Source organism: Somniosus microcephalus, chromosome 11, assembly GCF_052327205.1.
Source record: "Somniosus microcephalus isolate GS21.2 chromosome 11, FLI_Smic_1.0, whole genome shotgun sequence".
Lineage (NCBI taxonomy): Eukaryota > Metazoa > Chordata > Chondrichthyes > Squaliformes > Somniosidae > Somniosus > Somniosus microcephalus.
In genome coordinates this window covers 210,647,423-210,675,179 of record NC_140997.1, presented here as the reverse complement: position 1 = coordinate 210,675,179, position 27,757 = coordinate 210,647,423, and the positions used below count along the sequence as shown (strand labels likewise).

At 43.5% G+C, this 27,757-nt stretch overlaps 2 protein-coding genes across 7 annotated transcripts in view; one reads left to right on the top strand and one right to left on the bottom strand.

Moving 5' to 3' along the window:
• The window catches only part of cenpp (centromere protein P), a 333,753-nt gene that overhangs the window by 154,405 nt on the left and 151,591 nt on the right, over positions 1 to 27,757 (bottom strand). The window lies entirely within an intron of this gene.
• The window catches only part of omd (osteomodulin), a 30,706-nt gene continuing 29,727 nt past the window's right edge, over positions 26,779 to 27,757 (top strand). Inside the window, exons 1-2 of one of the 5 annotated variants that reach the window (XM_086001808.1) lie at positions 26,985 to 27,133; positions 27,275 to 27,368. The gene's annotated coding sequence lies outside the window, so the exon portion shown is untranslated. Of the gene's footprint in view, positions 27,369 to 27,757 lie in introns of all 5 variants that reach the window. The other 4 variants (XR_015080057.1, XM_086001810.1, XM_086001809.1 and 1 more) reach the window with 4 other exon arrangements.

The window sequence follows — 27,757 nt, the reverse complement described above, 5'->3', positions numbered from 1 at the left end:
AAATTACATCTGCCATTCATCAGCCCAACTCCCCAGCGTATCCAGTTCCTTCCGTATTAGATCAGCCTGTTTCCTGATCTTTACAGCTGGTAATCTGCAAACGTAGAGCATTTTGTTTCTGCCCCTACTTCCAAGTTATGTATTTACATTATAAACAGCAACAGCTTTAGCACTGATCCCCAAGGTATACTGTTAATTATCTCCTTCCAGTCTGATCCATCTCCGCATACAACTACCCTTTGCTTCCTCTGCTTCAGCCACTTTTTGTCCATTTCAGAAACACTCCACCTAAGCTGTGCCGTTCAAACTTGTGAACCAACCTCCAATGTGAGTTCAGCAAAACTTTTGATAAATAACTTCCACTAAGTTGCCACATTCAAAAGATTTACAATCTTCTCAAAGAATTCTGAGATTTGTCAGGCATCATCGTACTCCCATAAAGCCATGCTGACTCCCTCTTAGAGTTCCCCAGGTAGTTCATCTTTCATTCCTTCAGGTTATCACTCAGCCCTTTTTTACACATTGATATCACATTCATTTCAAGTGCAGCAGCTGTCTTCAAGTCTTGCTTCCTTCAGGTTTTTACGACAAGGCCTCACCCTGTCTTAAAAGCTTGACCTTCAAAAAGCTGGATAGTTACCAATCACATCTCAGCATGTCCAGTTTTCAGAATTTCCTAGCACGCAATCAGTGCATTCTGATCTTGTACAGTTTGCACAATTTCTCAGCATGCATCAGGTTTCGGAGTTGTTCTGAATTTTTTTTTTAAACGATTGTATATGTTGACAACTCATTACTAGCAGTACAAAAGGGGCCCAAGTTATTCCATTCTTCTGCAGCCCATTCTTCCACAAGGCTGCTAGACCTTGCATCCCCCACCCCGCAAATACTGGCTGATCCCAGCAGTCTCCTGCAACACTTCCAACTCCTCCCAAGTCCTACTGGATCCCAGATACTCTGCTCCCCAAGACTTCTCCCCATCCAGATCCCAGAATGCTCTCTCAGGCCTCACAAAATCCTAGAATGTATTCCCAGTGGCCCCAGACACCTCTACCACCTTAGGCTCCTAGCCCCCAAGATCCCCTATCCCAATGCTCCCTAAATCGAGTACCATCTCCAGCCCTCTCAGATCCTAGGACCCATCTCTTAATAATCCTGAAACCTCTCACAGTAGTGCTCCTGGTCCACAGGATTTCTCCATCCCAGTGCTCCTAGAACATAGGCGCCTCTCAAAGTATTCTTAGATGTCAACTCCCCATCCCAGTAGAATGATCCTTCATTTTCTCCGTTTAAGTGCAGCATCCATTGATGCCAGGCTTTGAATTATATGGAAATAAAATGTAAGCTTTTCAAATCGTATTTTCAATCGGTTTTGTTGTGTTTTTTTGCCCTTCTTTTTCCTGGGACCAACTTTGTGACTGAAGAATGTTTATGGCACAAGTTTTGGATCATCAGTTTTTTGTTACCAACCTACTAATTGGAACAACAGGTCCTATGGAGATCCCTCTTTATTTCTGCTATTTGGATGATGAAAGTAGGGAGGAAGAATGAAGGCCCTGTCTGCCTTCTCAAGTGGGCATAAAATATCCTATGACGCTATTTGAAGAGGAGGAAGAGAGTACTTCCCCGTGTCCTGGCTAATATTTAACATTTAACTAACATCACTAAAATAGATTATCTAATCATTACCTCACTGCTTTTTGTGGGACCTTGTTGCAAATTGGCTTCCGGATTTCCTACATTATAACAATGAATATACTTCAAAATACTTCATTGGCTGTAAAGTGCTTTTGGACGTCCTGAGGTCGTGAAAGGCATTATGCGAAATGCGAGTTCTTTCTTTACATTCCTGTATTATAAAGTAAATACTAATTCACCTGTGGTGTTGCAGTTACTGGATAAGTATAAGTTAGTTTTTATATGCAAGATAGTGGCAGAGTTGGGACAGAGTTCAAAAACTCGCTCCAATTAGTGAAATCAAAAATCATGGCAACAGGAAGTAAGGTTTGTGAACAGGAAGTGCATGCCTTATGCCAGTTTTTAAAGGGGTGTCCTACCTTGGTGGATCTGGTGGTGAGGTTTTGTAAATGAAGCAATGCAGCCACATCCTCAGTACCATCAGCAATGATGTTTGTGACTACCTGCTGCTAAGCTACCTGAGCCACTCGTGTACTCACACAGCAAGCAACCACTGCTGGGAAGAACGGCCTCCTTCCACTGATGCATTTGCTGCAGCAAAATTTCAATTGCTCCATTGAAAAAAAGTGGCATTCTGTTACTAGCACTTGATTTTTACCGATGCCTGGAGCTCACCCACAACATAAGAATTAGGAGCATGAGTAGGTCATATGGCCCCTCAAGCTTGCTCCACCATTGAATAAGATCATGGCTGATCTGCGACATCAAGTCTACTTTCCTGCCCGATCCCCATATCCCTTGATTGCCCTAGAGTCCAACAATCTATCTTAGCCTTGAATATACTCAACGATTCAGCATCCACAGCCCTTTGGGGTAGAGAATTCCAAAGATTCACAACCCTCAGTGAAGAAATTCCTCCTCATCTCAGTCTCAAGATAAGGGATCGGCCATTTCAGACTATGAACCCTAGTTCTAGACTCTCCAGCCAGGGGAATCAACCCCTCAGCATCTACCCTGTCAAACTCCGTCAGAATCTTATAGGTTTCAGTGAGATCACCTCTCATTTTTCTAAACTCCAGAGAGTAGAGGCCCAATCTACGCAATCTCTCCTCACAGGACAACCCTCTCATCCCAGGAATCAATCTAGTGAACCTTCGTTGCACTGCCTCCAAGGCAAGTATATCCTTCCTTAGATAAGGAGACCAAAACTGTGCCCAGTACTCCAGGTGTGATCTCACCAAAGCCCTGTACAATTGTAGCAAGACTTCCTTACTTTTGTACTCCAACCCCCTTGCAATAAAGGCGAACATGCCATTTGCCTTCCTAATTGCTTGCTGTACCTGCATGCAACCTTTCTGTGTTTCTTGTACAAGGACACCTAAATCAATCTGAACACCAACATTTAACAGTTTCTCACCATTAAAAAAAGCTCTATTCTTCCTACCAAAGTGAATAACCTCACATTTCCTCACATTATACTCCGTCTGCTACCTTATTGCCCACTCACTTAACCTGTCTATATCCCTTTGCAGGCTCATTGTGTTCTCCTCACAGCTTACTTTCCCACCTAGCTTTGTATCAGCTGCAAACTTGGATACATTACACACGGTCCCTTCATCTACGTCATTAATTGGCTCAGAGGCAGGAAACAAAGGGTAATGGTTGAAGAGTGTTTTTGTGACAGGAAGGCTGTTTCCAGTGGGGTTCCGCAGGGCTCAGTACTGGGTCCTCTGCTTTTTGTGGTGTATATCAATGATTTGGACTTTAATGTAGGAAGTATGATTAAGAAGTTTGCCGATGATACAAAAATTGGCCGTGTGGTTGATAATGAAGAAGAAAGCTGCAGACTGCAGGAAGATATCAATGGACTGGTCAGGTGGGCAGAACAGTGGCAAATGGAATTCAATCTGGAGAAGTCTGAGGTAATGCATTTGGGGAGGGCTAACATGGCAAGGGAATACACTATAAATGGTAGGACACAGAGAAGTGCAGAAAAAAGGACCTTGGCGTGCATGTCCACAGATCCCTGAAGGTAGCAGGACAGGTAGCTAAGGTGGTTAAGGAGGCATACGGGATATTTGCCTTGATTAGCCGAGGCATATAATATAAGAGCAGGGAAGTTATGCTTAAACTGTATCAAACACTAGTTAGACCACAGCTAGAGTACTGCATGCAGTTCTGGTCACCACATTACAGGAATGATGTGATTGCACTAGAGGGGGTGCAGAGGAGATTTACGAGGATGTTGCCTGGACTGGGGAATTTTAGCTATGGGGAAAGATTGGATAGGTTGGGGTTGTTTTCTTTGTAACAGAGGAGGATGAGGGGAGACCTAATTGAGGTGTATAAAATTATGAGGGGCCTAGATAGAGTGGATAGGAAGGACCTATTTTCCTTCGCAGAAGGGTCAATAAGCAGGGCGCATAGATTTAAAGTAATTGATAGGAGGTTTAGAGGGGATTTGAGGAGAAATGTTTTCACCCAGAGGGTGGTGGGGGTCTGGAACTCACTGGAAGAGTGATAGAGGCAGAGACCCTCATCACATTAAAAAAGTACTTGGATATGCACTTGAAGTGCCATAACCTACAAGGCGACGGACCAAGTGCTGGAAAGTGTGATTAGGGTGGATAGCTCTTTGTCGGCCAGCACGGACAAGATGGGTCGAATGGCCTCCTTCTGTGCTGCAAATTTCTATGATTCTGATTAATACACAATATAAATAGCTGAGTCCCAAGCACTGATCCTTGCGGCACCTCGTTAGTTACAGCCTGCCAACCTGAAAATGACCCTTTTATCCCTGTTTTCTGTCCATTAACCAATCCTCTATCCATGCTAATATATTACCCCCAACCCCATGAGCCTTTTTCTTGCATAGCAACCTTTTATGGGCACCTTACCAAATGCCCTTTGGCAATGCAAACATACTACATCCACTGGTTCCCCTTTATCTGTCCTGCTAATTACATCCTCAAAAAACACTAATGAATTTGTCAAGCACGATTTCCCATTCAAAGAACCATGTTGACTCTGCCTAATAATATTATGATTTTCTAAGTGCCCTGTTACCACTTCCTTAATAATAAATTCCAGGATTTTCCTGACAACTGGCACACAAATTAAGCTGAACCCCAAAGTACAGGCAAGGTCAGCTCACTAACTGTTGGGCACATGCGAAGATCGCATTGACCAACATGTACCTGAAGTGAGAGCCCAGACGAAAATCAGGGCTTTTGTATCCATACATTTGGTCTATACGTAACATAGCATTATTTTAGATTTATTGGAAGGAACAAAAATTAATAAGAAATGCAATAAAAATTATAACAATAAAAGGTCTTCAAATGTGCCTGTTGATAAAATTACATAATTTCCTAGTAATTGTGACATTTGCCATGAGAGGGAGATATGCACTCAAAAGTCTGCTGGAGAAGGAATGCATGACATAACTGACTGAATATCAAACACGGATTAAATATTGTATATTTAAAATATTTTCAGAACATGTAAACAGTTTAATGCTACTAACTACACAAAATATGAGAAAACTATGCTCAAAAAAAATTGCGAAAAAATTTCCACGGCTGAATCAGGTATATAACAAAAATAATCGAGATAAGATGACCGAAGACATGCTCAAAAAAGGTGGGGTTTGAGGAGGTTTTTGAAGGTGGAGAAGAGATGTAGCAAGGCAAAGAAGTTTAAGAGTGGAATTCCAGGGTGAAGGGGCTAGCTCTGCCTCCAATGATGGAATGGAGGGGAGGTGCAGAGTAGGCCGAGTTGACAGAGCAAAGGTGCAAGCTTAAATGTAGGCCTTAAGAGCTTCCAAAATTTGGGTGGCGCAAAGCCAAGGAGGGATTCATAAACAAGGAATAGGTTTGTGAAATCATTACTTTGGGGGCAAGGGGAACCAATGGAAGTCGACGACGACAGGGGCAATAGGTACGCAGGACTTGGCACAGGATAGCATGGCAGTAGTGGAGTTTGAATGATTTGGAATTTATGTAGGGTGGAACTGGATAGGTTGGTAAGGAGAATATTCGAGAAGTCAAACTTTGAATGTAACAAAGGCATGACTGAGGGTTTCAGCTGGTGGGCTGTGATAGCGACAAAGGCAGTTAATGTTATATTGGTGGAAATGGGCAACTGTTGTGAGGATGCACACCATAAGTTTCAAACTCAGGACAGAGGATTGGGCGTTTTTGCAGGAATAGAACAGGATGCTTTCAGTTCTGCCAGCATTTAGCTGGAGGAAGTTCTGGCTCATCCACAACTTTATGTTAGAGATTAGAGAAGCAGTTGTACAGCACAGTAAGTGTCATTGAGTTGAGCATGGTGGCAGAATGGAAGCTTGGCTGCTGGATGCGACTGTCAGAGAAGAAGCAATTGCAGAAGCTGTACGAGGTACGTTGGGATAAGTAGGAGTGCAACCATTAATTAAATTACCATTACGAGGAGACAGTGGAAGAAGCTAGAGCATTTGATTATACCAAGCTCAAAGATAACAAAGGGGATAATATGTCATAGTTGCAGTCACATAATTAATGATAATATCGATTGGGGCAGTCTCATTGCAATGGGTGGGATTGAAATTGGACAAACGGGTACGAATTGCAACCAGTGAAATGAGAGGGTAACTGTGAGAGACTTGCTGGGGATGAGAATTTTGAAAGTGGAAGCAAGGGAGCTGTTCAACAAGTAAACAGTGCTGGCAATGTTGGGTTTGGTGGAGAGCCATAGGAAGAGGAGTTATAGAGAGTGCTTTTCTGAGCATTGGTAGGTGGCAGGAGAGGTTATTTTCTTCCAGGAGTAAAGGGTGATGATAACAGTACGATGTGGATGGTGAAGGAGACAAGGAATTGATTGGAGAAATTGGAGTTGGAGAGGCTGAGTTCAAAATCCTTATCCTCGTTTACAAATCCTCATCTCTACATCATCCTTCAACCCTACATCCTGGCCTTTGTCTTTTAACTTTAAAATCTTGCCTCTTGTGCTTTCCCTGCACCTCCTACAATGGTAGAGACTTCAGCCACATTGCTAATAACTCGGATTTGCCTCCTTAAATCTCTTCACCCCATGACTCTCTCCCTGCCTTAAAATCTACCTCAAACCCTATCTTTTTAACCGTGTTTTCTGTCATTTCTCCGAAACACTATTTACTCTCACCCCTTGCCCCTACCCACAGCCTCAAGTCAGCAGGCCATAAGCTTAAACACAGGACATGCTTGTTGAGGGGGCGGGCCACAGCGCAGCCAGTGTCGGAGCAGTGAATGACTAACCGCAACTTCAGCATTTCTGTGTTTAGATGCACATGTGCTACATCCTGAAGTTGCGGTCAGTTTCAAAGGGGTAATAACGGTGAACACCATTAGACCACCATTATTACCCACCTCAAATTCTGGCCCCACGTAGCTTATGCTCCAAGTGGGGAGCTGCATTGGAAGGCAGCACAGGTTGGTGCTAGAGATGCAACATAGTTACCAAATTCTCTGACTCCACTTTCTGCAAATACACTATATCATAATAGCAAATTTCAGAAATATGTAAAAATAAACTACATCCTTTGTTAATTTCATGCACTGATGTACACTTATGTATACTGGCTCCTACTTTGGATCGGGCTCCCATGTTCTCTTTCAAGCACCTTTTGGCTCCAGTGCAATTCCCTCTCGCCTCCTGCCTGCTCCCTCTTCTGTTTCTGGTCTCTGTTATTCACATTATCGTGTCCTATTTCACCCAGCCCTCCTCCTACTCTCCCAGAGCAGCTATGCCCATTGTCTCTCTCCCTCTTCTGATGCACCACCTACCCACTGGACTTGCCCAAGAAAAATATTTATTCAACCTCTCCCTTTTCATCAGTGAATCTGATGCTACTCCATATTTTCAACCTGGGCGAGTGCACCAACACTTGACCAATACTTGGCAGACAATGAACTTTTCCCTTTCATTGAAGTCACAACACCCTGCTATATGTAGGAAACTTTGGTTTATCTGGAGGTTAATTGTCCGGAATGCTCGAGCCACCGGCAAAAATCAGGAGCCGTTTCGTTAGTTTTTTTTTCTTTTCGTTGCTTTTTTTTCACCAGTCAGGCTCTGCAAGGTCTCGCTGAAGCTGTTGCTAAGCTACAGAGATTCTTGCAAGGTACGGCCGACTGTTTAGAAGCTGGTTTGTTGCCAGATACGGAGCTCAAAATCTCCGTATGTTTCAACATTAGCGCTGGTTTGTCCGGCAGTTTTGATGGGACGGCAACAGCTCGGTCCCGTCGGTGCCGGATAGCACAAAGTTTCCTGTATTGCACGACTTTCCTTCCCTAACCATTGTCGTGCTGGCATGGCGTTCATCTCTGCAACCTATTTTGGCTTCTCATTCAATCATCTCAGTCTCCAGCTCATAAAGCAACACGGCCACCAAAAGAGGTTGCAGCAAAAAGATTTTTACAATTGCATTGCTTAGTTTTATTTTGGTTACTCATTGCTAATTGGTAGTTTTCACTACCTGCCTAGTAATGGGAATTGCTTTTAAAATCTAATGGAATCAGTACAGTTAACTTGATAGACAGCGATTATTTGAGCCAATCACAATTTTTTGCCCTATGGACACATAACACCTTTGAGTTATGACGTTATAGGCAATTGCTACATATGAGACTTAACTATACAAATAATACACTGTGCATTACATTGTATAACTCCTGTTACAAAATGACGCATCCGCTAGTTGACCATGAGCAGCACCAAAGGAGATCCAATAGTAAAGTAATAAAATACAGCTTGACATAATTTACAGCAGTGGTTGCCAGAAAAGAGAGATTTCTGGCAATGACTATTCCAAAATAAATCTCATTGGGATTTTTCAAATGTCTATCCAGACTTGTGTTGTTTAAACATATTCTGTATTGCAAGCATGTTTTTTAAGGGTAAACGTAAGATTAGATTGCCAAGGAATATGTCATCAAACTCTTCAAAGGGTCAAAACATTTTCCATTTGTTGCCTTCCTTAGGCAAAATTATCTGACATCTTTCAGTTTGAAACCTGGTAGGTGAGTCTGGAGTCTGCTTATTAAATGTGTCATCAGATTTGAAAAGACAGCTGGTATGTAAAACGTGGCATGTAGTATATAGGCCAGTCTTTAATTTGTTCCACATATGCTTTCGCTTAGTAGTTTGGCTTAACTGTATATCACTGAAGTCATTACATTTCATCAGAAAAATTAAACATTACCTTTCAAAAAATTATAATGCTAACTTATTTAATGTAATGTTTAAAAAAATACAGGAAAATTACACATTTGGAAGTAGGTTGAAAGTGACCACAGTTGACACAGCTGAAAATGCTGAAGCTTTAACTAATTATTTTCAGAAATCTTACTTTGTGATAAATACTCTGATTACTCTCCAGATTTTTAAACATACTTATCTGTTTTGGTTGCAATATTTTGCCATGCACTCCTATAATACAACAGTAATTTATTGTAATGCTGAGCTGCGAGCATAACATATTAAATAAAAAAACCTTTCTCTGCTAAATGAGTACTTTTTTGACTTGTTCTTCCCATGTACAAAACATTTTTAAAAAGCTTATATTTACCTTTTGAAATCTCAACATATTGACATGTTACCTATCGGCAAAAATTAGTTAAATGTGCACACTTTAGGAGATTTGCATAGTATTCTTTTTTGCCGGGATATCCTAGATGAAGATCCCTGAATGACTGAATACCTATGTCTGCACAACCCTATTGAATTTAATCCTAGACGTCCATAAATCAAAAATAAGCGCAATCATTAAATCAATAGCCTAAACTTGGGTTTTCTTATCCCTTCTGTTGTTACTCAACTATGTAACACAGAGCATCTTAAAAATAATGTGGGTAACAAAGAAATCAAGCAAAACCTCATCATTATCAAGGATATGGAACCTCCATTATGTGGAGAGACTAGAGAAAATGGAATTGTTCCCTTTAAAGCAGAGGTTAAGGGGTGATTTAATTGAGATTTTCAAAATTATGAGGGGGTTTGATAGAGTACATAGGGAGAAACGGTTTCCAGTGGCAGGAGGGTGGGAAACCAGAGGACACAGATTTAAGGTACAGGTTGGACCCCGGTAATCCGGCACCCTCGGGACAAACGGTGCCGGACCATTGAAAATTCCGAATCACTGAAGGTTAGGTAAATAACACCTAAAATAACAATATTAGGTACAATATTATGTTTGTTTATATCGCGGGAAACGGTGGTGCCGCCGAGCGGCTGCTCTGCAAACTAAAGACCGCCGGTTTCAATTCGTGCCGGACCACTGAAGGTGCCGGACCGTCGGGTGCTGGATTACCGGGGTTCAACCTGTAATTGGCAAAAGAACCAGAGGGGGGTATGAGAAGAATTTTTTTATTTTTTTATAAACACAGCGAGTTGTTATGATCTGGAATGCACTGCTTGAAAGGGTGGTGGAGGCCGATATAAAGTAGCTTTCAAAAGGGAGTTAGATAAATACTTGAAAAGCAAAAATTTGCATGTCTATGGGGAAAGAGCAGGGGAGTGGGACTAATTAGATTGCTCTTTCAAAGAGCCGGCACAGGCACGATGGGCCAAATGACCTCCTTCTGTGCTGTATGATTCTATGATCTTGCCGTAGCAAAAGATAGCATTTACTTTAGGTTTCCAAAATTATTCATAATTTCCCTGCTCCATACTTTTGAGATTGCAATGTGGTTAATTAAATTCAGTTTTGTACTAGGAACAGGTTTCGGTCATTCAACTCCTTGAGCCTGCTCCACCATTCTATTAGATTATGGTTGACCTGTGCCTCAGCTCCATTTACCTGCCTTTGCTCCACATCCTTGAAACCCTTACCTAACAAAAATCTATCGATTTCTGTCTTGAAAATGTCAATTGACCTAGCATCCACAGCTTTTTGAAGAGAGTTTTCCAGATTTCTACTATATTGTGTGTAAAAAAGTGCATCTTGATTTCATTCCTAAGTGGCCAAGCTCTAATTTTAACATTATGTCTCTTTGTTCTAGATTTCCCCCACCAGAGGAAATTGTTTCTCAGTATCTACCCTATCGAATCCCTTTATCATTTTAAAGACCTTCATTAGATCTTCCATCAACATTCAAAACTCAAGGGAATACAAGGCAGTTTATGGAACGTGTCCTCCAATGTTCCCTTTTTTGGGTGCGTGGTCCCTTTAAAGGGCTGCGTGGCCCATTCAGTTTCGCGCATACGTGAAACTTTACGTTGAAAAAGCCGGTCCCAGGCTGTGCGGAACTGGCAGAGAGGTGCGACAGGGAACGTTGCTGTCCTCATAATTTAACCCTTTAAGCCCTGATATCATTCTAGTGAATCTGTGCTGTACCACCTCCAAGGCCAATATATCCTGCCTGAGGTGCAATCCTCAAATCTGAACGCAGTACTCCAAATGGGCTCTGTACAACTGAAGCATAATTTCCTCCCCATTGTTTTCCAGCCTCACTCATTAGCCTTTTTGATTACTTTTTGTACCTGTGCACTTGTTTTTAATGATCAAGATTTTTTAAAACTCCTCCACAGTTCCTAGTTACTCACCATTTAGAAAATATCCTGATTTGCCTTCCTTGGATCCAAAGTGGATGACCTCACACTGAACTCCATCTACCACAGTTTTAATCTGTCTATGTCCTTTTGTAACTTCCTGGTCCCATCTGCACAACTTACAGGAAACTCTCTTTTAACCGGCACCTAAATATCCGGAAACCTCTCTTAACCGGCAAAATTCAGGAGTAGGTTCAGGTAAGTTTTACTATATATTAGTGGCCGTGTAACCGGGGTTCCTGGATCTGTGGCCATGTAACCAGGGTTCCTGCACCTGTGGCCGTGCAGCAGGGACTCCTGGATCTGTGGCCGTGCAACCGGGGCTCCTGCACCTGTGGCCGTGCAACAGGGACTCCTGGATCGGTGGCCGTGTAACCGGGGCTCCTGCACAAGTGCCATGTAACTGGGGCTCCTGCACCTGTGGCCGTGTACGGGGCTCTCGTACCTTGGTAAGTATACCTCTCCATAATCCGGACTTTTTGATCAACCAGCACCACGCCGGTCCCGTCGGTGCCGGATAAAAAAGTTTCCTGTACTGCGTTTCCGAACTTAGTGTCACCTGCAAACTTGGATATACAACTCTATACCTTCATCAAAGTCATTAATATACATGATGAAAAGCTGCGGACCTAGTACAGATCCCTGGGGAACACCACTTGTCACACCCTGCCAATCAAGATAATGTTCCCTTTATCCCTACTTTCTGTCTCCAAATTACCAACCTATGTCACAAGGATTACCTCCATAGAAATTGAAAAATCTATTTACTGCTATTTTCATATAACAGGTATTTATTGGGAGCACATAGAACATTATGGTACTATCAAGCTGCAGTTATTCAGCAATAACCTGCTCACCGATGCGAAGTAAGGGTTCCACCAGGACCACTCAGCTCCAGATCTCATGACAGCCTTGGTCTAAACATAGACACAAGACTTAAATTCCAGAGGTGAGTAACTGCCCTTGGCATCAAGGCAGCATTCAAACAAGTGTGGAACCAAGGAGACCTAGTAAAACTAAAGTCAATGGGAATCGGGGTGGGTGGCGGGGGAAGCTCTCCTGTGGCTGGAAGCATACCAGGCACAAAAGAAGATGGTTGTCATTATTCACACCACACAAGTGCCAAGCAATGACTTAGCCACTTCACCTTGATTTGTAATGGCATTAACATTGCTGAGTACACCACAATAAACATCCTGGATGTCACCATTGACCAGAAACTCAACTAGACCAGCTACATAAATGTCATGGCTACTTGAGCAGGTGAGACTTTGTATTCTATGAAGAGTGGCTCACCTCCAGACTCCTCAAAGCCTCTCTACCACCTGCAAGGCACAGGGATGGAAAATGTTCCACTTGCTCGGATAGGTGCAGCTGTAACAACACTCAAGAAGCTCAACACCCTCCTGGACAATGTAGTCCACTTGATTGGCAGCTCATCTACTAATCTAAAACATTCATCTCCATCCATCACCGGCGTACTGTTGCTATAGTGTGTACTATCTACAGGATGCATTGCAGCAACCTACCAAGGCTTCTTCAGCAGCTCCTTCCAAACTCAAGACCTCCAACACATACAATGACAAGAGCATTAAGTACATGGGAACACCATCACCGCAACGTTCCGCTCCAAGTCACACGCCATCCTGACTTGGACATATATCGCTGTTCCTTCATAGTTGCCAAGTCAAAATCCTAGAACTCCTACTGAACAGCATTGTGGAAGCACCTTCACCACAAGGATTGTAGCAGTTCAAGAAGGTGGTCCACCACCACCTTCTCAAAGCAACTAGGGATGGGAAACAAAAACACCTACCTTGTCAGCAACACCAATCTTCCAGGAATGAATATAAAAGAACTAGGCCATTTGGCCCAGAGAGTATGTGCTGATATTTTTCTCTGCATGAACTACCATGTTTACTTCCACCCTCCTGCTCATGACTTATACCTTTAATATTCCTCTTATTCAAGTAACTGAATAAAATAATTTATGGACCTTACTTCAACAGCAGTTTGCTGCGGAGAATTCCAAACTGCAACCGCACTGAGCATAATTTTTTTTCTAATCTCCCCATCATTAGCATCACTCTGGCCAGTGGAAACAATCTATTGCTTGATCATAACCCTTGTATTCTTAAAGACTATTAGGTTACCCTTTAATGTTCTCAGCATTGGTGAATAAAAGCCCCAACTTCTCAAGTCTTTCATCATAACTGTAACCTCTCATTCCTGGTAATATCCCAGTGAATCTATGGTGTACTTTCTACACAGCTTTTATATAATGGGGTACCGTAAACTGCATGCCATACTGCAACTGTTACCCAACTAAGGCCTTGTACAAGTTCAACAGCGCCTCCTGGCTTGGATTGCCTTGGTTTGTCAATTTTTCCTTCTCTCATCACGATTTTTTTTTTTTACTATCTTGTCTGGTTTAACCTCTTTCAACCTTTTGGTCTCATTTTTGTCTATGCATCTGGAGCTTAATTTCCATTCCAAGCTGTCTTTTCTGCTCTTCATTTTTCCCTACCCCCACCATATTACTTTAAAGCTAACCCATAATCTGTATTTAACCTTCCTGGTCTCAGCTCTTTTCAGGTGCAGGCTGTCCTATCGTTAAAGCTTACTCCTGTCCCAATACTAGTCCCAATGTCCCATAAATTGAATCTTTCCTTCTTACATCATGTTTCTAGCCAAATGTTTACATTCTTAATTAAGAAAATGCTGGAATCACTCAGCAGGTGAGGCAGCATTGCTGGAGAAAGGAAAAAAGGTTAGGTTTACGTTTCAGGTCTTATGTCCCTTGATCAGAATTGGAAAATGTTACAGGTGAACAGCTTATAAGGAGGATCTTCCTTATAAGCTGTTCATCTGTAACATCTTCCAAAGGAATAGGGCCAGGGAAAAAAATAACCCCAAGTACAAGAAAAGAAAAAGAATGATCTGTAAAGTGTTTAGGTGGAGAACAGATGATTTAATGACAGAAGTGATAATAGCGGAAGACAAAAGGAGGCATGACAGAAATTAGAGAAATTTTATAGAGTAGTAGACAGACTATAAATCAATAAATTAATGTCACTGCAGCCACAAATGAAATAATAACTCCTTCCTGTCCTTGCAGCCTCTGTGATCTTTAAATGACTTTCAATGGTTTCAGCTGTAAGCGAACCTATATTTGCATTCCTAATTGCCCTTGAGAAGGTGGGAGGAACCACTGCAGTCCGTGTGGTGCACGTACTCCCACAGTGCTGTTAAGTAGGGAGTTCCAGGATTTTGACCCAGCGACGATGAAGGAATTGCGATATATTTCCAAGTCAAGATGGTGTGTGACTTGGAGGGGAACTTGGAGGTGGTGGTGTTCCCATGTACCTGCTGCCCTTGTCCTTCTAGATGGTAGAGGTCGCAAGATGGGAGGTGCTGTCGCAGAAGCCTTGGTGAGTTGCTGCAGTACATCTTGTAGATGGCACACAGTGCAGACACGATGTGCCAGTGGTAGCACACTGTTGCTCGACTAGTCTATGGGACAGCTCTCCCAATTTTGGCACAAGTCCCCAGATGTTAGTGAGGAGGGCTTTGCAGGGTCTGCCTTTCGCGTGTCCGAATCCGGTGCCTAGGTCGATGCTGGGTGGTCCGTCCGGTTTTAATCTTATTATTGTTTTTCGTAATGGTTTGATACAACTGAGTGGCTTGCTAGGCCATTTCAAAGGGCAGTTAAGAGTCAACCACATTGCTGTGGGTCTGGAGTCACATATAGGCCAGACCGGGTAAGGACGGCAGATTTCCTTCTCCAAAGGACATTAGTGAACCAGACAGGTTTTTACGACAATCCGGTGGTTTCATGATCAGCTTTACTGATACTAGCTTTTTATTCCAGATTTATTTGAATTTTAAATTCCCCAACTGGCATGCTGGGATTTGAACTCATGTTCTCTGTATTAATGGTAAAGGCCTCTGAACGAGTCCAATAACATAACCACTACACTACTAGTGCTGTGAACAATTCTTTAAAATTCATTGTTGATTTAACTAGGGTTGCCAACTCTGGTTGGACATATTCCTGCCGCATGACATTCGATCACACGACATTTCCCTGCCATTTGCAAATTGTTATTGCATTTACCTTGTCATGATTGGGTCGCCTGTAGTCGAGTGACTTTGCTTGCGATTTCTCTCTTCTTAAACCTGTACTGAAGTTAGCTTCTCGCTGCTTTCAGCAATTCTGGAGACTTTTTGAACTAGAAGTCAGCGCAAGACATACAAGTTCAGCTGCACCTGTAACGCTGCAGCTCCCTGGTTGTGGGTTAGGGTGCAAAATCTGCTGTCTCCCACGCTGAGGGTCGAGCACAGGCCTGCAGCAGGCCACAGATTTTTTTGTGGAGCCAGGAGGAGCACTCCTGCTCCTCTTGGCCCCGCAAGAATTCTCCCAAAGAAATCTTTGGACTTTAAGGATTGCTGTTTAGGCCGCTCAACTCCTGGTGCAAAGAGGCAGAGTGTGAGTGGTGCACACCATCTATTCTTGAAAATTGCACATGGAGTTGTAAAACTGGCATAAAACTCCAAATTTCATATTTAAGCTGCCACCCGCCGAGAACAATCGAGTGGGCTACTTCTCTATTTACAGGCCAGTCCGAAAATAGCATCAGGTGGTCTTACGCGCCAATGGGGCAGCAGACCTGCGTCCCCCCTGCCATTTTTCAGGAAAGAAACATTCAGATGGCAGTTGAAAATAGCTCCCTCAATTTCTAGAATTACATACAAAGAATGACTACTTGAGTGAGGTACTGGGAGGCAGCAGGTTCCCACTTTCTATTATTCCCAGTGCTGTTTCACTCTGGTCTTCTGTTTTTCCTTGTTCTTTTTCTCTTTAACCAGATAATTCAATTCAATTCTGCGGCACAAAGGAGGGATTTTTTGGGGGGTTTCTTGCATGCTTCTGTTTATCATCTGAAAATATTTAAAAGCTCTTTCTGTCGTAGATTAAAACCAGATGAGAGAAAAAAATCCCGTGATTTGAAGGGAGCTCCCCAAAGGCCCTCTGTGCTGTCAAACATCTCTCTATAATCACTGACACAGGATGGAGCGCCATCAAAACAAATTAACAGCATCAGCAAAAATTGTGAAGCATGCACCAATTTTAACCCTCTCCCGACTGCTCTTCCTCCTGCCGTACTCCCCTACGTCCCTTCGTTACCTTTGAATGCCCTTCCACCAGCACTCTGCCCCCCCCCGAATTTTCCACTCCTGCAGTATCTCTCACTGAGCATCCTTCCTTCAGCATCTCGCCACCCAAGTGCCTCTTTTCCTCCTCTATTGAGTGCCCCATCTCTCTCACCTCCCTTTCCCCCCCCCCCACCGTCCCGGAGTGCTTCTCCTCCTGCTTCCTGTACCTACCTCACCTCACCACCGACTCCTCCTCCACCTCTGAGCGATCCTCACCTTCATCAGACCAATGTGACCTTCTGCCGTCTCCCCTCCTCCCAGAGTGCTTCCACTCCACAGCTGCTCTCCTGCTCAGTTCCCCTGGGTTGGGGAGGGGAAAATATCAGCTTGCGCTCCCACTCCTGATCACCAGGTGGCAAGTGTGTGTATATAGTCAGAAATGTTGTTTCAATATCTGGTAGACAACCATTGTCCAGGCCCTCATATGATGACTAACTACTCACAAGCTAACAGACACCTCTGGAATTGTACTTCAGCGAGGGTCAGTGCCTCTGCAACCATAATCCAATGAGATTCAGCGCCAGGGGAATCGCACCACATTGAGAGTTTGTGCCCAGGGAACTGTACACCAATGAAAGTTAGTGCCAGGGAAACCATACCCCATTGAGAGTCAGTGCCTTCAGGACAGGAGGGCAAAAAATTGCGGAAAAGAGGCCTGGACTAATGATCTGGAGGCGCGAGTTCAACTCTTAACTGCCCTCTGAAATGGCATAGCAAATCACTCAGTTGTATCAAACCGCTATGAAAATTAATAAGAATAAAACCGGACAGACCACCCAGCATCGACCTAGGCACAGGATTCGGATACGACAAAGGTACACACAGCCCAGTCGACCCTACAAAATGCTTCTCCCTAACATCTGGGAACTTGTGCCAAAATTGGGAGAGCTGTCCCACAGACTAGTCAAGCAACAGCCTGACATAGTCATACTCACAGAATCATAGCTTTCAGCCAACGTCCCAGATTTCTCCATCACCATCCCTGGGTATGTCCTGTCCCACCGAGCATAGTGGTATACAGTCAGGAGGGGGTGCCCTGGGAGTCCTCAACATTGACTCCGGGACCCATCAAGTCTCATGGCATCAGGTCAAAAACGAGCAAGGAAATCTCCTGCTGATTATCACCTACCGCCCTCCCTCAGCTGATGAATCAGTACTCCACCACGTTGAACACCACTTGGAAGAAGCAGAGAGTAGCAAGGGCACAGAATGTACTCTGGGTGGGGGACTTCAATGTCCATCACCAAGAGTGGGTTGGTAGCACCACTACTGACCGAGCTGGCCGAGTCCTGAAGGGTATAGCTGGACCTGTGTCAGGTAGTGAGAGAACCGACACGAGGGAAAAACCTACTTGAACTCGTCCTCACCAATCTTCTTGTCGCAGATGCATCTGTCCATGACAATACTGGTAGCAATGATAACTGCACAGTCCTTGTGGAAACGAAGTCCCGTCTTCATACTGAGGACACTCTCCATCGTGTTGTGTGGCACTACCACTGTGCTAACTGGGATAGGTTCAGAGCAGATCTAGCAGCTCAAAACTGGGCATCCATGGAGCAGAATTGTATTCCTCCACAATCTGTAACCTCATGACCCTGCATATCCATCACTCTACCATTACCATCAAGCCATCGGACCAACCCTAGTTCAATGAGGAGTGTAGAAGAGCATGCCTGGAGCAGCAACATGCATACTTAAAAATGAGGTGCCAACTTGGGTAAGCTGCCAACACAGGACTACATGCATGCTAAACAGTGGAAGCAGCATGCTATAGCGCTAAACGGTCCCACAACCAACGGATCAGATCAAAGCTCTGCAGTCCTGCCACATCCAGTCGTGAATGGTGGTGGACAGTTAAACAACTAACGGGAAAACTCCATGAACATCCCCATCCTCAATGATGGTGGAGCCCAGCACGCTAGTGCAAAAGACAAGGCTGAAGCGTTTGCAACCATCTTCAGCCAGACATGCCAAATGGATGACCCATATCGGCCTCCTCCTGAGGTCCCCACCATCACAGAAGCCAGTCTTCAGCCAATTCGATTCACTCCATGTGATATCAAGAAACATCTGAGCGCACTGAATACAGCAAAAGCTATGGGCCCCAACAACATCCCGGCTGTAGTGCTGAAGCCTTGTGCTCCAGAACTAGCCGTGTCTCCATCCAAGCTGTTCCAGTACAGCTACAACACTGGCATCTACCTGACAAAGTGGAAAATAGCCCAGGTATGTCCTGTTCACAAAAAACAGAACAAATCCAATCCGGCCAATTACCGCCCCACCAGTCTACTTTCAATCATCAGCAAAGTGATGGAAGGTATCAAATTCAAATTGCTTTATTGGCATGATAAGGTACATCTTATGTTGCCAAAGCATCAAAATACATTTATGGTTGAACACATAAACGCAGTTCTATTCATACAGTGTATAAACAGGTATATCCCTGAGTGTATAAATATACATTCGCATTATTTATATATACTCTTTTCTTAGGTTACTGGTTGTCCCTCTGTTCATGGCAAGCTGTAACATAGTGTGCCGCCAGTGTTACACAGCTTCTCTCCTCCCCCAGTAGGAATGGGAGTTTTTGGTTGTCATTCAGATTTCTGAATTCAGGGCATATTTGTGAGAATTTTTGGTAGAAATTCTCCCTGATGCCCTGATATTTTCAACAGGCTGTGAGGAAGTGCATCTCTGTCTCCACTACTCCCTGACTGCAGTGAGAGCATATCCTGTCCTCTCTTGGCAGCCTGGTCTGCCTGTTTCGATCGCTAGGCTATGTTCGCTAAGTCTGTACCTTGTCAAGGTTCTTCTCAGTTTGTTATCCTTTACCATGGTCAGGTAATCAGCTATGTTGTATTGTCTGTTTAGGGCCAAGTAGCAATTGAGTTTGCTTTGGGTTTTTGTTGTTTCTGCCCAATATGTCAGATATTTTTCCTTTTGCTTAGCGACGATTGTGTTGGGTCGAATTGTGTGTGTTTTAACAATGCTATCAAGCAGCACTTATAGGCCAACAACCTGCTCACCGATGCTCAGTTTAGGTTCCTCCAGGACCCCTCAGCTCCAGACCTCATTACAGCCTTGGTCCAAACATGGACAAAAGAGCTGAATTCCAGAGGTGAGGTGAGAGTGACTGCCCTCGACATCAAGGCAGCATTTGACCGAGTGTGGCATCAAGGAGCCCTAGTAAAATTGAAGTCAATGGGAATCAAGGGGAAAGCTCTCCAATGGCTTGGAGTCATACCTAGCACAAAGGAAAATGGTTGTGGTTGTTGAAGGCCAATTATCTCAGCTGCAGAAATTCCTCAGGGCAGTGTCCTAGGCCCAAGCATCTTCAGCTGCTTCATCAATGACCCTCCCTCCATCATAACGTCAGAAGTGGGGATGTTCACGGGTGATTGCAGTGTTTAGTTGTATTCACAATTCCTCAGATAATGAAGCAGTTCATGCCCGCATGCAGCAAGACCTGGACAACATTCAGGCTTGTGCTGAAAGGTGGCAAGTAACATTCGCACCACTCAAGTGACAGGCAATGACCATCTCCAACAAGCGAGAGTCTAACCACCTCCCCATGACATTCAACAGCATTGCCATTGCCAAATCCCCCACCATCACCATCCTGGGGGTCACCATTTACCAGAAACTTAACTGGACCAGCCACATAAATACTGCGGCTAAAAGAACAGGTCAGGGGCTGGGTATTCTGTGGCGAGTGACTCACCTTCTGACTCCCCAAAGCCTTTCCATCATCTACAAGGCACAAGTCAGGAGTGTGATGGAATGCTCTCCACTTCTCTGGATGAGTGCAGCTCCAACAACACTCAAGAAGCTCAACACCATCCAGGACAAAGCGGCCCGCTTGATTGGCACATCATCCACCACCTTAAACATTCACTCCCTCCACCATCGATGCACCGTGGCTGCAGTGTGTACCATCTACAAGATTCACTGCAGAAACTCGCCAAGGCTTCTTCGACAGCACCTCCCAAACCTCGACGTCTACCACTTAGAAGGACAAGGGCAGGAGCTGCATGGGAACAACACCACCTGCAAGTTCCCCTCCAAGTCACACACCATCCTGACTTGGAACTGTATCATTGTTGCTTCATCGGCGCTGGGTCAAAATTCTGGAAATCCCAACCTAAGAGCACGGTGGGAATACCTTCACCACACAGACTGCAGCGATTCAAGAAGGCGACTCACCACCACCTTCTCAACGGCAATTAGGGATGGGCAATAAATGCTGGCCTTGTCAGCGATGCCCACATCCCATGAATGAATTTTTACAAATTCTCCTGGGAAGGGGGATTATTATATGCAGGAGATGGAACTTCCCTTTAAATTCTAGGCTATTTACATATACACTGTCCTTTTAAGAGGCACTGTGATGCTAAACTTTCTGATGTGTTGGTTCAAAGCTGATTCGAATTCTTTCTTCACTTCAACCAGTGAACCCCGTGTCTCGCTGGTTGGAGTAGATCATGAGCTCAAAGGATAAAAAAGGGTTTAAGGGCTTGTTATTATTAGTGGGGGTGCATTACAGACCTCCAAACTGTGGGAAAGAAATGGAAAAGGAAATCTGCAGTCAGATTAGAGAGATTATTGGAATACCACAAGTGTTGTTCTGAAAATTTTCATTATACAATCGATTGGGACAGAGAGCGAATAAATGAACAGGAATGGAATTCCTAAAATGTGTAGAGGCCTTCTTCCTACAAGGTGGAGGCATTGCTAGATCTGGTTACGAGCAATGAAATAGATCAGATAGATGAGCTAAACATGGGTGAGCACTTTGAAAGCAGATCCAACTAGAAAGGAAATAGAGTCACTGCAAAAACTAGTACACCTGATTGGATTAGGGCAGATTTTAGAAAGACGAGAAGTGATCTAGCGGAGGTAAGGTGAAAGGGGAAATTGGCATGCAGGCAACAGTGGAATGCTTTTTAAAATGAGATTGCAAAAGTACAGAATAAGTATTTTCCATTAAAAAATAAGGAAACACCAAGTAGTTTAAGGATGCCCTGGATAAATAAAGAGGTTACAAACCAATTAGAATTGAAGACGACCTACGAGGATTAATAGGAGTACTTTTTAAATGGTGAAAAGCTAGAAACAGTGGAGGTCCAAAGAGACTTAGGGGCCCATGTACATAGATCATTAAAATATCAGACAGGTACAGAAAATATTTTTTTAAAAGGCTAATGGAATGCTGGGCTTTATATCTAGAGGACTAGAATACAATGGGGTAAGAAGTTATGCTACAGCTATATAAATCGCTAGTTAGACCACACCTGGAGGACTCTTCAGTTTTGGGCACCACACCTTAGGATGGATATATTAGCCTTGGAGGGAGTGCAGCATAGATTTACCAGAATGATACTTGGACTCCAAGGGTTAAATTACGAAGAGAGATTACACAAACTAGGGTTATATTCCCTGGAATTTATAAGATTAAGGGGTGATTTGATCGAAGTTTTCAAAATATTAAGGGGAACTGATAGGGTAGATAGAGAGAAACTATTTTCGCTGATTGCGGAGTCAAGGGCAGAACAGGCTCGAGGGGCTAAATGGCTTACTCCTGTTCCTATGTTCCTACGACTATAAGAATAATATAGGAACATAGGAACAGGAGTAGGCCATTGAGCCCCTCGAGCCTGTTCCGTCATTCAATGAGATCATGGCTGACCTACGACCCAACTCCATATACCCGCCTTTGGCCCATAGCTCTTAATACCTTTAGTTAACAAAAAGCTATCAATCTCTGATTTAAAATTAATAATTGATCTAGCATCAATTGCCGTTTGCGGAAGAGAGTTCCGAACTTCTACCACCCTGTGTGTAGAAATGTTTCCTAATTTCACTCCTGAAAGGTCTGGCTCTAATTTTTAGACTATGTCCCAGTCCTAGACTCCCCAACCAGCAGGAATAGTTTCTCTCTATAATAATGAAAATACTCAAGGGGAATATGAGAAAATAAGAGGTTAAGAGTGGGCTAAAGAAAGTTAAGTGTGGGCTAAGGAAAGTTAAGAGTGGGCTAAGGAAAGTTAAGTAGTATGAGGGATTTTTTTTTTTTTTTAACATCAAAAGAATTGTTAAAAGTGATGTAGGATCCCCTGAGGGGGTTGTCAATTCATAGATGATGGTCAAAAAATGGTGCAGAAAATCATTAAGCAATTCATATTGGTCTTTAATGGAGAGATGGTGAATCCTTAAGTGGCTGAGAGCAAGATAAGCAATATTACAATGGATTAAAAGTAAAATTTGAGACAAGTATGTTAGGCTGAATGCTAGCACCCAATGAAATACATTCTAGCATCCTGACGTAGACGAGGGCTCTATTGAGTGTGGATGTGTGCTTAGAGGACTGGAGAGGGCCTTACCCTTTTCTCACCTGATCCAACGGCTTTAGCAATGCTTGTCCGACATCCTGTCTTGGATGAGCTACAATTTACTCCAGCTAAACATTGGGATGACAATGGCCATCGTCTTAGCTACCCACCATAACCACTGTACTCTCACCATGGATTCCATCCGTAGCCCACACCCCCCCACCCCCCAGCCATTGCCTTAGGCTGAAACCTGCAACTTTGGCTTCCTACTCGGCCTCAAGCTGCACTTCAGGCCCCATATCCTCTCCATCACAAAGGCTACCTAATTCCACCCTGGTAACATCACCCACCTCTGCTCCTTATCCCAGCCTATCTGTCGCTGAAATCTTCACCCACTCCTAGACTTCATTACTACAATGCTCTCCTTAGCCAGCCTCCCATCCTTCACCCTCCGTAAACTTTAGAAACATAGAAACATAGAGATAGGAACAGGAGTAGGCCATTCGGCCCTTCGAGCCTGCTCCGCCATTCAATGAGATCATGGCTGATCTTCGTCTGAGATCATAGCTGATCTTACCAGTTCAGTAGCCCGTCCCCGCCTTTTCTCCGTAACCCTTAATCCCCTTAGCCTTCAGAAATATATCCAATTCTCTCTTGAAAATATTTATTGAATTAGCCTTCACAGCCCTCTGTGGCAGGGAATTCCACAGGCTCACCACTCTTTGAGTGAAGAAATTCTTCCTCATCTCTGTTTTAAATGATTTGCCCGCTATTTTTAGACTGTGGCCCCTGGTTCTGTGCTCCCCTGCCATTGGAAACATTCTCTCTGAATTCAGCCTGTCCAGGCCTGCCATAATTTTATATGTTTCGATGAGATCCCCTCTCAATCTTCTAAACTCCAGTGAGTACAAGCCCAAACTATTCAATCTCTCCTCGTAGGTCATTCCCGCCATTCCAGGTATCAGCCTGGTGAATCGCCGCTGCACTCTTTCCATGGCAAGAACATCCTTCCGCAGATGGGGCGACCAAAACTGTACACAATACTCCAGATGCGGTCTCACCAGCACCTTGTACAGCTGTAGTAAGGTTTCCCTATTCCTATACTCGAACCCCCTTGATATGAAGGCCAACATACCATTTGCCTTCTTAATCGCCTGTTGCACCTGCATGCTCTCCTTCAGTGACTGGTGCACAAGAACACCCAGGTCCCTCTGCACTTCCCCATCTCCCAATCTATTGCCATTTAGATAATAATCCACCCTCCTGTTTTTACCCCCAAAGTGGATAACCTCGCATTTATCCACATTATAGTGCATCTGCCACGTATCCGCCCATTCCCCCAACCTGTCCAAATCGCACTGTAGCCTCCTGACATCCTCATCAGAGCCCACCCCTCCTCCTAGTTTAGTGTCGTCAGCGAATTTGGAAATATTGCATCCAATTCCCTGATCCAGATCATTTATATATATTGTGAACAGCTGGGGTCCCAGGACAGATCCTTGCGGCACCCCGCTGGTCACTGCCTGCCACTCCGAAAACGAGCCGTTTATTCCAACTCTCTGTTTTCTATCCGCCAGCCAGTTCTCTATCCACGTTAATACTTTGCCCCCAATCCCATGAGCCTTAATTTTGCATGATAATCTTTTGTGTGGAACCTTATCGAAGGCTTTCTGGAAGTCAAGGTACACCACATCCACTGGCTCTCCCCCATCTATTTTACCAGTTACTTCCTCAAAAAATTCCAGCAGATTAGTCAAACACGATTTACCCTTTGTAAATCCATGTTGACTCTGTCCGATCCTTTCCCCATTTGTCAAGTGCTCCGCTATTTTATCCTTAATAATGGACTCTAGCATTTTGCCCACAACCGATGTAAGGCTTACTGGTCTATAATTCCCTGCTTTCTCTCTACCCCCCTTTTTAAATATTGGGGTAACATTAGCTACCCTCCAATCCACGGGTACTGTTCCCGAGTCAATGGAGTTCCGGAAGATGATCCTTAGAGCATCTGCTATCTCCAGGGCCACCTCCTTCAGTACCCTAGGATGTAGTTTATCAGGCCCCGGGGATTTGTCGGCCTTCAGTCCCCTCAACTTACCCAACACCATATCCCTAGAGATACTAATTTCTGTCAGCTCCTCCCTCTCATTAGTCCCTATGTTTGTCGATATTCCTGGGAGGTTATTTGTGTCCTCCTTTGTGAATACAGAACCAAAGTATGAGTTTAATTGGTCTGCCATTTCCTTATTCTCCATTATATATTCTCCCGAATCGGACTGCAAGGGACCGACTTGGGATTTTACCAGTCTTTTCCTCCTGATATACCGATAAAAGCTTTTGCAGTCTGTCTTTATGTTTGCTGCAAGTTTACTTTCGTATTCTATTTTCCCCTTCCTGATTAATCCCTTTGTCCTCTTTTGCTGTATCCTGTACTGCCCCCAATCTTCCGGTCTGGTGCTTTTTTTTGCCAGTTGATATGCCCTTTTTTTTGATTTTATGCTGTCCCTAATTTCCCTCGTTATCCACGGTTGAGTCACCTTTTTAGGTTTATTTTTATGCCAAACCGGTATAAACATGTTCTGGAATTCTTCCATTCTATCTTTGAATGCTTGCCATTGTCTATCCACTGTCAATCCCCCCAGAAACACCACCCAATCAATCTTACCCAATTCCCGTCTCATACCCTCGTAATTCCCTTTATTTAAGTTCTGGACCTTAGTCTCTGATTCAATTTCCTCACTCTCCATCTCGACTGAGAGCTCGATCATATTATGATCGCTCTGACCCAAGGGGCCTCGTACAAGAAGATTGCTGATAAGTCCCTTCTCATTGCACAATACCCAGTCTAAAATGGCCTGATCTCGAGTCGGCTCCTCGACATATTGGTCCAGATAACCGTCCCGAAAACATTCCAGGAATTCCTCCTCCTCAGAATTTTTACTAATTTGGGTAGTCCAATCAATATGTAAATTAAAGTCACCCATGATGACAGCTGTGCTCTTATCGCACGCTTCTCTAATTTCCCTTTTTATGCCTTCCCTCACCTCCATATTACTATTTGGAGGCCTATATATCACACCCACTAACGTTTTCCTCCCCTTGCTATTTCTCATTTCTACCCATACAGATTCCGTTTCAGCTTATCCAAAACTCTGGTGCCCATATCCTATCCCGCACTAAGTCCCACTCGCCCATTACCCCTGTCCTCACTGACCTACATTGGCTCCTGGTCTCCAAGCAGCTCATTTAAAATTCTCAGCCTTATGTTTAAATCTCTCATTCACACCTTCCAATGTCAGTAACCACCTCCATTGCTATAAGCCCCCACCCCACCCCAAACTCTCTGTTCCTCTGACTCCAGCCTCTTGTTTACACCCTGCTGTCTTTGGCTCACCAATGGTGAGCTGCTTTCAGCCATCTAGACCCCAGGCTCTGAAATTCCTTCCCTGAACCCCTCCACCTCTCCATGTCCCTGTCTCCCTTTAAGGCCCTTCTTAGAACCACCTCGATGACCAAGTGGTCACCACTCCTAATAACTCCTTCTCTGGTTCGGTGTCCACTGTTTTCGTTATGCCTGTCAAATGCCATGGAACATTTTTCTATGTTAACGGTGCTACATAAATACAAGTTGTTGTTAAAAGGTTAAATACTTCGACCCAAGCTCATCAACATTTTTGCTAAGCAGACATTAAGTCCAAATAAATAAGTACCCTTCAGCGAAAGAGGTATTTCTGCACATGGCTGGGTAGGAGATGGCTGCATGGTGTTTCCTGTGAGTGCCTCGTAAAGAAATCTGCAGTGGTTACTGGGAATTTATAGTGACTGGCAAATTTAATACAAACTTGATGTCCTGTGGCATTGCTCAAAAACAAATTTTTTAATTTTTTTAAAAATCTCTTTTTTCCTACCCTTTAATTCTTTTTCTCACTGTATTTCTCTGGCACTATTGTTTCTGTCTCTGTGTTTGTTCTTCTCTGAATATTTCTGTCTTTGGGCTCTTTCTCCAAGTCTTTTCTTCCCTCTGTCTCATCTGTATGCTTTTTTTCCTCTGTATGTATGTCTTTTTTTATGTTTTCCACTCTCTATGCCCCTCACACACACTTCCTTTCTTTGCATTTTTCTCGAGCCACGTTTAAGAATTGTCAAATTATTTCTTGTCTCAGTGAAAAGGTTACAGCTTCAGACTTCATCTTACTTCATGAACAACTCAATACAAGCAGCAGTCAAATAAACTTGGCATGGCTAGAGAGAAAAATAAACCCAACACACATTGTTTCAGTTAAGCCCTTTATTGATTCCTTATGTTTTGTCTCAAAGGAAATAATCTAGATTCCTTTTTCACATAAGCTGACAACAACATTTAACCATAAAACTCAGCCACGGTCAGTGAGCAAATGGCTTTTTGTTTCCAGATTAATTTATACAATGAAGACACCCACAGCTGAGCATTGCTGCTAAGGTGAGGTAAAAACTTAGTAAATAAAACCAATATTAAAGCTGTGTTTTTCACAACCATATTGCAGTTTCTGTTCTGTGAAACATCTCGCCTGAGAATCTGGGAACAATTTAAGGATCAGTGTGCCCCAAACCCAAAAGGCAAGCAAAGAAATTCATCAGGTATGAAGTTACACTTTTATTCAGAAGCTGAAAACAGTAATTAATTTCATCTTCTATTTATGATATGCTTCATGTGTTTTGCATGCCCTTCGAAGGAATATTGCAAGTGTTTCCATGAAAAAAAGAAACATTAATTGAAGATTCCAAAGGACATATTTAAATTGTAATAGGTCATAAGAAAAGGAAAAATTGTTGCATTTTCCACACTTGATTGTAAAGTGAACTTTGTAAGCTATTTATTATGTAAGCAATGTTCTACAGAATGACCAAGTATAAAAATCACTGTGACTTAATTACTGTTAATTTTACTGATTTTACTTATTTTAAAATCAGCATCAAAATGATCCCAAAACTCCAAGGAAATGCTACAGCTGATGCTGCAATAATAT